This window comes from Amblyomma maculatum, chromosome 6 (genome assembly GCF_055883805.1).
Source record: "Amblyomma maculatum isolate TAMU_Amacu chromosome 6, ASM5588380v1, whole genome shotgun sequence".
NCBI lineage: Eukaryota > Metazoa > Arthropoda > Arachnida > Ixodida > Ixodidae > Amblyomma > Amblyomma maculatum.
In genome coordinates this window covers 141833891-141844775 of record NC_139349.1, presented here as the reverse complement: position 1 = coordinate 141844775, position 10885 = coordinate 141833891, and the positions used below count along the sequence as shown (strand labels likewise).

The 10885-nt window shown below is 43.4% G+C and overlaps 2 pseudogenes; both read right to left on the bottom strand.

The window, feature by feature from the left end:
• Positions 1 to 3520: 3520 nt before the first annotated feature.
• On the bottom strand, positions 3521 to 7844 carry LOC146186913 (uncharacterized; annotated as a pseudogene).
• A 140-nt stretch (positions 7845 to 7984) lies between these two features.
• On the bottom strand, positions 7985 to 10111 carry LOC146186912 (uncharacterized; annotated as a pseudogene).
• Between the last annotated feature and the right edge of the window lie 774 nt (positions 10112 to 10885).

Here is a 10885-nt window from a genome sequence, read left to right as displayed (position 1 = left end):
GCGACGGCATGGATTGAGGGGCTGGAGGAAGGGATTCAGCTACCTGTTCTTGAATGATCTGGCGCAAACTGGGGGCGAGGTGCGCGGAAGGCCTTTCATGGCAGGACATAAGGGAGAGCTGTCGAGCAACTTCTTCTCGAATGAAGCTCTTGATTTGTGGCAGAAGCGCAGAATGTCCAGCTGTATGTCAGGCCAGCAAGCGACTGAGAATGCATGGTGTTCGCACGAGTTATGGCCATTACGCGCAGTTCATAACTGACACAGTGTGACCACTTCAGCAACGGTGCAGATATCTCGCGCAGTCAGCATCTGAAAGGCGTCGTCATTTATGCCTTGCAGAATGTGCTTGATGTTGTCGGCCTCTGACTTCTGAGCGTTTATGCGCTTGCACAAGTCGACGACGTCTTCGATATAACTCGTGAAATTTTCGCCAACCTGCTGAGACCGCGCACGCAAGCGCTGTTCAGCACGAAGTTTCCTCACAGCCGGACGGCCGAAAACTTCCGAGAAGCTGGCTTTGAATACGGACCGTGATGGAATATCCGCTTCATGGTTCCGAAACCATAGATTGGCTACATAGATTGACCATAAATCGGCCGGTGGGATAGAAAATCACGTTGCTTAAGTTTGTTTCCGCGTCCCAGTTGTTGTAAGCGCTCACTCTTTCGTAGGATGTGAGCCAGTCCTCGACGTCATGGTCGTCAGTGTCGCTGAAGATGGCGGGTTCTCGCTTGCGGAGGGAGCCGGAACAGATGATGGCCGAGCAAACTTGTACGGCTTTGTGGTTAACGTCCTCAGGCATCGCAGGAGGTGGTAATGTGCGGCTGCGGAGTTCCTGGGCGAGATGATAGATCTTAAGCGGCAGCTCCACCAAATGTAAGATAGGGGTTTATTGAGTAGATCAGCAGGACTCGATCAGCAGGACTCGATCAGCAGGACTCGATCAGCAGGACTGGGCAGGTCAGGGGCGAGCACAGCGACAGCGAACACAGTCAGGTGCAACACGCACAGCGATCACGATGCCACTGCCTGGAATGTTTCTCGTGCACTACTTCCTCGTCACAATGGTAGCATAAGGTCGCAAGAATGAGCAACTGAACATTACTCGTTGCCACACGGCAGTGCTAGAAGGCTGCACTGGTCAACACAGTTTCTTCCTACTTTTCAAGCCGCTTGCTCTGAATAAGACCTTAAATGTAATATTTACCAGCTCTGTACCAGCGCTCATTTAGATGCTGTAAGCTGCTCTGACCTGAAACTGGCCCTGAAAGTGGTTATTCTGGCAATTAGAATGATTTATATATATGCATGTGCATTACAAATAACCATCATTTGTTTCAGCGCTATTTTATTTGTCAAGAATTTATTCAATTAGCTTCAGATTCCAGTATACTCATTAGCTTGACATACAGGAGCTAATTTCACAAATGTAAGACATTTACTTCAAAAGAATCGTTTTATGCAGAAACTTGCAACAATCATGCAGAATAGCTCACAGCCGATTTGGCTACTCAAGAACAGGAAGTACAAATGTCAACAGTTACTAAGCACATCAGCATAGCTTCAAAATGTGCAAATTCCTCAACTTGAGTTTTACAAACATGATACTTTAGTTATTTATTAGTTGCAGAAACTTGCAACAAAATATAAAACAGCAGTACAGCCTATTCAGAAAAAGGAAGCAGATATATAACATACTCAACATTTACACAGGCACATTGGCATAGGTTGAAAAATGTGCTACATGGGCCTACATTTCACAGACAAGATTTATTTTATTTAATTACTTTACAAAGTAACTTGCAACAAAGCTACAAAACAGCACACAGGCTACTCAGGAACAAGAACCAGAGATAATGTTTTGAATAGTTACTGGGCACATTAGCATAGCATGAAAATGCACCCCCAAACCCTCAACTTGCATTTGCAAATATAAAACACATCAGTAAACTATTTACACAAACATTATAGCACAGTATAGCACTATTTTGTGCAGAAACGTGACAGAAATATAAGTAGGAGTACAACCTAGTTCGGTATTCAGAAACAAGCAGATGTATTATGAACAGTAGAGTCATTACGACTAGTTTAACCCTTCCCTTATTTGGCCATGCGCCATTGCACTGGAAAACTAAAAACAAGTATTGTCAGCATTTGACTGAACAGTTTTGCATGTCTAGAATATGCTTGTGCCCTGGTAGCCTCCGGCATGTCACGATGAGGGTCTCTTCCAAATCATGATGTTGTCACAAGTGAAGCTTCATCCGTGGAAAAACAATTGCTAAGCTTAGCATCTTGGTGGGCACATCTCTAATTACAAAATTTTTACCCTGCTCTATGACACAGACATGGACAGCTCTGTACAAAAAAATTATGTCCAATCGGTTGGCTCAAACCAAAATAGTGAAAAAACTGCCCTTCCCAGGCACCATGTGCATATCCTAAAGACCTGTGCAACAAACCATTCTGAAAGTGACTAAAAATGCATTATTGCATAAAAAACATTGACCTTTCATGCCATCTAAAAGGCCTGAAATGTAAGAGAATAATTTGCATACAATAATTCCCATTCCACCGTCTCACCGCGATGGCCAGTGCTACTGCCTCACTCATATCATGCCTTAAGACAAGTGGACCTACTGGTATCAGCCATGGGGATGGCCACTGACTTGCCTAAAATCACAAGGATGCTTGTAGATGAAGGCGCAGCCGGCTGGAAGTGATAGCATATCACTCTCTGTCTTCCCTCAATTGTGCTATGGCAGACGGCCAAAAAAAATTGAACCAAACGAAAAGGGCAGAACCAGCCTGTGGTCTATGCCTCACTGCTGTGAAAGGCAAAGTTACTAATGGGCTATTCTTCCCGTGCTACATAAGCTAAATGACAAACGTTAGTGGAATGATAATGGGCGGAGTGGTGAAATGGGTACAGCTAGCACAGCACAGAGTTAATGGAGGAATATGGAAGAGGCCTTCGCCCAGCAGTGAGTATAGTCAAGCTGATGACGAAGGGCAATTGGATACCAATCAATATTTCACTTTTCTTACCCTTTGTGCAAACCGTTGCACAGTCCCATTAAAGTTGGCTATAGGAGTATACATAATTGAAAATGAGAGGGCATAGACTAAACCACTAGGCATGATGCAGAAGCATCAATTTCAAGCGAGGAAATAAACTGTGGTTTTTTGCTTGTAATACAGCTGGATTTACGTGATCTTCTAGCAGAATGCATGATAACTGGTATGCCCTCACATGAAGTGCAACCTTTGAGTGCAGGCAGTTGGCACTGCTCAATAATATGAAGGATGGGTAAAAATAAAATAAACATACACTTGCACTAAAGTACCCTTCAAATTAACACTTCCTGCTTTGCCTGCCCTAGACTTCAAACCACAGGGTAAAATTTAAGCTCCATTAATGCGGGCAATAACATGCATGTATTCAGTAAGGAATATCTAATGTTGGATCCTCTAAATTATGTATATATAACTGATAATTATTAAAGTACTGAACTGTCTTTTACCGTTTCTTCTGTCTTGATGGTGCATAACGCAGCCAGTCGGCAATTGAAAGATGTATTTGCGATTCTGTGGCCTCTGCAAAATTACTCTTCTGAGTTTCTGAAGAAACATAAAAAAAAAACAATGAATGAATCATCAAAGACAAGGCTACACTGGTTGCTTTGGGGGAGTGGGTTAGACTAAGAACATAAGAGGAAGCCTCATGGCGTTTGCTGAACAATGACCCCGTCACACTGCATTTAAATGAGGCTTGTACCTAGTGCTGCAAATTAGTTTGTTTTAGTACATAATAATTGCCTAAAATAGGCAAAGCAGAAAACCAGTAAAGTTATAGCAGGCCAGGAAAAGTCTATGCTAGCAATATAAAATTATACTGCATATATTCCTTAAAGGAGTATAGACACCATTTTTTGAAGCGTCGGAAGGAATACGATTGCTTTCCTGGTTATACAGAGATGCTCCCCAAGCAATCCCAACCTCGCACGTTTCCGCGAAGATATTTTAATTTGATTTTAAAAACAAGCCAGGCAAGAACTCCGTTTTTCAAAACCCATTGGCATCGACATCTCTGTGACGAAAACTTGTACATAGGTAAACAACATGACGTAATCAAACAACCACGTAATCGAACAGCGCCGCCGCCGCTTCCGGCCGTGCCCTGAGAAAGAACTACGCTTCTGCTCGCTTTACTCGATGGCTTCTTCGTTGGTGCATGTTACAATTACCTCACCGGTCTACGTATGGAGACTGCCTTCTAAACTCAGGCCCCAACAGCATGCCTGCACAAGTGCAGGGCTTACGGCAACGGTGCCTCTCGATGGCGCGCCGGGAACATACTGCGCAGCTCCCCGCCTACCCTAGACGTCGCTAGCCCTAGCTGGTTTCACATAGAAGCGCCTGGAACGGGCCAACGCTGTAATAAACGTCGGAGTTTAGCGCCGCTGTACTGGCAAGCCCATCTTGTAAAATATTTTCTTGCTTTGCGCGATGCCTTCAGCAGCGGAGCTGGCAGAAATCAGGTGCGTCGCACCGGGCAGCAGCTGTAGGAAAAAAAATAGTTCGCTTCTATCACTGTAATTATTTCTACCAGGACCTCCGTATTGGCCGAATAATCATCGCAATTTAATCGTGACTGACAGTCTTTTGTACAAATAGTTATATAAGCAAATGAACAGCGATCTGCGATAGCTAGATTACCGATAGCGGATGCTATGAGGCAGCTATGGCTTGGCAGGCGATCGCGGCGGCCACGGCTTTACGCACCCAGATTGCCTTGACTGCGCCAGATGGCGCCACATGCACGCAGGCCTGCCTTGTCCGGACCAATCAGCGCGTGAACAGGCGTGAGCACGGGAGCCATCGGGGGAGCTTACGGGTTAAGGTGGCTGATCGCGTCATTACTAAAACATTTTTCAATGACGTCTCAATGCGCGCGCTAAGGAACGCGCGCATTGAGACCGGTCGTGGTTGAACATTCCTACCAGTTGACATTTCCTGCGCGTCAACCCACCAAGCTTTCGTGACTGCTGCTGATTCCTGTTTCGTCGCTTGAATCGCAGACGAGCGGGTTGGGATTAAAGTGCCCGGCAATGTTAGTAACATCCACGCTATTGGGCGAAACAACGTCGCAGTACTAATTATGCTACGCTGAAGCGCTGCTCGACGACAATATTTTCTTGCACGTGCGACAGCAAGCAGACGAAAAATGCGACCCGAATGCGTCATCAGATTTTGTGTTTACGCGATCATCAGCCTTGCCAGTAGGGGGCGCTCGCATGGCGTTCTCGTATCTTTGACGTCATCGCGCGCTCGTGTCCGGAGAGATCGAAACCGAAACTAGCCCTGATAAATGCACTGATAATAAATAATTAATCTGTGCTGGGGCTTTTTGGGTCGCAGTCCCTCTGTTTTGGACCACTGTGGATCGATTAAAGCAAAAATACCGATCCAGAAAATTTACGCGTCTATACTCCTTTAAGTAGGAAATTAATTCAGTGCTTTAGAACTATGCATCTGTGAACTGACAGCTAGAAAGCATGGCATGCTGAACTGCAAATGCGCATATGCATGCTACACATGAGAGCTATAATGTAGCACCTGTGAGGACTTGGAACAGGTGTAGCCCAACAAATGGCCTTTTTCCTTTTCTCTCGGTTAGAGAGATGTACTAGGCCAATGTGTCGCACATGCACCTGCGCATGATTTGGCGCACTGAATCTTAGACAGATGTGCCACCAACTCGAGGGAAAGGGGCAATCTAGAAATGAAGAGAAATAGTGGTTAGCATTCACATAAAATTTCATGCGTGTGTACTTGCAAAGAAAAAAATTAACTTACGAGGTCTGTCCTGTTTTTGGGGTCATGAAACTGCCGCTCCAGTTCCTCTAGACTCTGATGAGTTAACAGAGGAAGTAGCTCGAAGATAGGTTTTACACCTGGTTGTTTATTGTGTGTGATAGCTTGCTCCACCCTTTGCACGGCTTCTTCGAGACCATCTATCTTAGCTCTTATTCCCTTCATCTCCTTGAGCAACTTTCCCAGCACGCATAAAACAAATAATAAAAAAGTAACTTGACTAAGTTAAACATTTCAACGTAATGGTTTATCTTCTGTAAGCAATAACATAAGCAGTGTTTTCATTCTTTCTGCAAGCAAAGCAAGACGCCTAAGGAACAGTACTAGCAGTTAAATAAAACATTTTCACCTTTTTTTTAACCAATGTTCTGCAAAGAGCTTAACTATGAAGGTGCATGATAACGCTGCACATATCCAATATGAGATTGCCATGCAGAAACATGCACAGATAACTTCAATGGATAAGCTCTTGCGACCACCTGCAACTCATATCACAAGCATAATAAATTATTCCAATGGCCCACAGCAGTACCTACCATTCTGGTCAAGCTTCCTTTTTTACGGCAAAAGAACTGACATTATCTAATGCCCCTTCCTGGCTATGAGGCTGCTTGTATCTGACGATCCTGTGAGGCAAATGGCTGGGGCTTGAAGTTTGATGATTTTACAATTTTTGGCGGTGGTGCCCTTGCAACGAACTTCGCAGTTTTCTGTGAAGAATTAAAGCATCCTCCTTGTAGAGATAGAACTAGAGGTTCATCAGGAAAGGCAATGCTATTTTCATCTGAAAACTCCAGATGCGCCGGTGGCCCCCTCTTCCGATTTTGCCGAGTTACTTCAGCATCCTGAGGCAAGATCTGATGTGAATTCTGCCTGCTGCTGCTTTTAGCCTTGCACTTTAATAGCTGCCTGAAAAAGATATATTACTTTCCCAAAAAGAAATGAAATGCAAAGCACTACATGTAAAATGTTGAACAAAAAATGTACACAGCTGTTTAGCACTGTGAGTGATGAAAGAAATAGCAGTATAACATAAAAATGACATGTAAAACTTAATATTCTTAGTATATTCATCTACTTAATATTGGCCGCCTCCATTACTCTTGACACAAAAGCAACAGTTCTGGTACTAAGAGTAAAAAACATGCAAATACCTAATTATAAGGTTCAAAGAAGATAAACTTCAAACGTAAATTTTAGCTAATAATACTGCCACAAATTCACTGACCTTAGTGATGTGCTTGAACTTAAGTTACCAACGTGCACATTTTTAGAGACTTAGGTGAGAAGCCTACCACATGTCCACAACACTCGGCATCCGTAGCTTTTCTAGTCACTTGATGGTGGTTGTCGCTCTTTGATGGCAGCAGTTATCTTTGCGGTGCTCTTGAATGGTGGCCACCTAACTATATTTTTCGAGATCCACGAAATGGGCACAACTGAAACTCCATCTTCGTCTTCAAAAAGAACTATGCTGTACGTCTTCTCCCCTGAAATTATAAAACAAAAAAATTGAATTAGCACGACGCAATCGTTGCCATGGTGGGTGCAGTTTGATGAAGATGAAATGTGAAAAACATGTATGTGACGTGGGATGTCAGTGCAGAATAAATAACCACGGGTGGTTGAAATTTGTCAGTAGCCCTCCATTATAATTTTTTCTCTCATCTTTAAACTCGCCTCAATCCCTTCTCGCATCACTCTTGGTCAGTTAATGTAGCTTCCCTTTCTTGATAGACAAGGTTTATAATTTATGACATCAACTAGTAATCTCTGCAAATATTGCCTTCCCCATTATTCCACAATGCTACTGCTACACGTGTACTGCAGGTAACGATATGACACAATCTGAGGTTTAACATTCTTAACCTGCACATGGACTTTGAGGGGCACAAAAGTGAAAAGCTGCCAATTTTTGACACTCAGGGTTCTTTAACATACACTGACATCACACAGAACACGGGCATTTTCACTTCATCAAAATGCAGCCACTGTGGCAAGGATTCAATCACATGATCTTGAGAAGAGCAAGTCCATTGAAATGAACAGTTTAAATATGACAAACATATCAGTATAGCCTATACTTGTCTCATTTAGCCCATTCCTCTCAGTGGACTAAACCATGGCATGTGTGCAGAAAAGGAAACGCTGCATAATTATCTCCTCCACTTGGCAAGCACATGAATTTATTTTTGATTTATTCAATAGGCCACACAGACAGATCTTGTGAAGGTCTTTGGCAGCAAAAACCAGGAGCTCTGGCGATGGCAATGGATGTGAATACAAGTCAGCCAAAGTTTTGAAATAATGGCCGCAGAGGCTGGCCCCTGACACCGATAGCAACATGTTAGTCACTAATACAATGTGACCCTCCTTAAGCTGGACAAAATTATCCAGCCTGCCAAGCTTTAGCACAAATCCTTTGAACTCTAGAAAAGAGTACTATCTGCCATGAAATCCTGGTGGCACAGGTCCATTTGAGTGCTCTCCTGACAGCCTAGGATATAAATTGAGAGAGCCTGTGGAGACATTACCAATGAGGCGTTTCTCACTGAGGCGCCTGATAACCTGCTGAAGAGCTCGAGCCTTTGTCCTGACTAGGGTCTTCAGTTTATAGAGGAAGTTTTCAAACACGAAGACAGAAAAGTCATCAATAGGGTCAAATCTTCTGGCGTCATCAGCTAGGTGCAACAATGTGTGCATGTTATAAGCATAGATCCCCTTTCCATATAGGGAGCCAGCCTCAGTAATAACTCTTGAAGAAGGTTCTCCGCCAAGTCCACATTTTGCACCGTGTAATCTGGGCATGCAAGCATGGCAATAGCAGCACTAAGCTTCATAAAATGGTCGTATTACTTCCTTTCCAAATTTCCTTTGAGGACAAGTGGCCCGTAGTAGAGTAGAAAATTCCTAAAAGCAACAGCTTTCCAATTCTCTAAAAATTGCAGTGAGCGTGGCCTACGCTTCACGTCACTTGGAACATATAGACCAAAACTAGCAAGCATCGTAGATACATGAAGCTTTGACTGTGGTGACATCTTTGAAACTGACGGCTTTTTAGATGCCCAATAACAAATGAGTAGTTTCTTCATTACCCCCAACCAACCAGGTGCATATAGTCTAGTGGGAACTGTGTGACCATCCCAACACCTAAGCACTGTAGTGGAGACTCGCTATGGTGGTGATGTTCCTGGGCAAAGCTTCTGAAAGCTTGATCAGTGCGCAAATGACTGTCATGAGAATCAAAAATTATTTCCTGTCAAGCACAGAGTATGTACCCTTTTGAGTGCACCTTTCACATCCAAAATAGGCTGTGTGACCCCTGATGCATTTTATGTAAGCTCTTGCTGAGGCAGCACACACAAATGCTTGGATTTTCACAGCATAAACCTTTCCATTGTATATAAGGCCCTCATCAAGCAGCTTCCTCATTTCGGAGACAAAATCACTTAGGTATACGCTCACATCCTCTGGCTTGCTGTCACCCTCATAAAAAGCAGCAACAAATGGAGAGGAGTGCGAGCTTTCCTTCACAAGCACGAGAATCGGCCAGAATAGCCTTCTCGAGCTTCGGGAGATCGGCAGGCCGTCTACGTGAACAATGAGTGACAATGTCTGACAATCTGCAGGAACAAGCGCAACATGTTCTTACAGAAAACGAGAAATTCCAAAGTATTGGTAATAACCATTGGCCATCACTGCTCGATCAGTATGCCTCTTCGTCTTTAGTAACGTTCTAGTATCCGTGGGCAACTCTGGATGGTAAGGCTTCAGCACTTTAAGCAGAGAATTAAGGTGTGAAGCAAGCAATTGACTATTAATAGCCCATACACGCAAGTCCTTCTCTATACACTGAGTAGCGGCACCAGACTCAGCTGTCATACTATCTTCATACTCCACCAACTCGTCATTGTCAAAAATCCGCGACAACCCTGACGTTGCACTACCTATGTCAGAGACACTGCCAGCGGTGCCAAAATCCGACAGGTGAGAACTGCGGCTTTCATCTGTATCCTCCGCTGGCGCTGATAAAGAGGATAAAATTACGTTATGCATTGAAAACGCATCTTGATCTAGTTCTTCTCCTGTTGAGCACAATCTGCTGTCACGATCGACCATTATCATAACTGACATCTGCCGAACAGTTTTCTAGTTTGTCATTAACAGCCTCTGCTATTCTTCGGCGTCGTTGCCGGATCGACACTTCGCTTAGTGAACACTTCCCTCTCTTCATGATACAACGAATGTAGCACTTTACTAAACTATCACAAAGGGCATGGGTAACACATGCATATATACAGTACTGGCTTTGTGCCAGCGAACACGTGTCACAGCTCAACAACGTGGGTCAGAAATCATTCACCACTAATGTTATCCTTTGTGCAGGCCTCCGTCATTTCAGCTGAATTCTTGTGAAATGCAACACAGCAGCAAGAGCACGGCGACCGCAAGAAAACTATGCTAGAATAAGGGAAACACACGTGAAGAATTTGCCGCGACTGTCGCTGACACGCGGTTTGGCAGGACTAGCTCTTGGCGCGGCCGCGATTTCAACTTGATTTGGAATCGGAACGATCTTCATGGTGGCTGCGGGGCATCAGTGAAACCAGAACTAAATTTCTTCAGCAGGTATAATTTTAGTCCGCAAGTTTAATTGAAAGATAATACAATTTCAGGAGCCTAAATATATTGCAGATAAATAAATAAATAAATAAATATATATATATATATATATATATATATATATATATATATATATATATATATATCCCACCGGATCCCACCTTCGGCACGTTGTTTTTTCTTCTACTTTGTGTTTAATTACCTTTCCACTGAACAGATTACATTACTAATTTGTGATTATCGAAGTAAAAATTAAAAAAATAATATAAGACAAAGTGCAATCCCCAAGGCTTTCCTTGGCCTCGCCGACTGTTGGCTTCTTTCATTCATATATATATATATATATATATATATATATGTTTCATAAAAGTCTTCCAGGATCCAG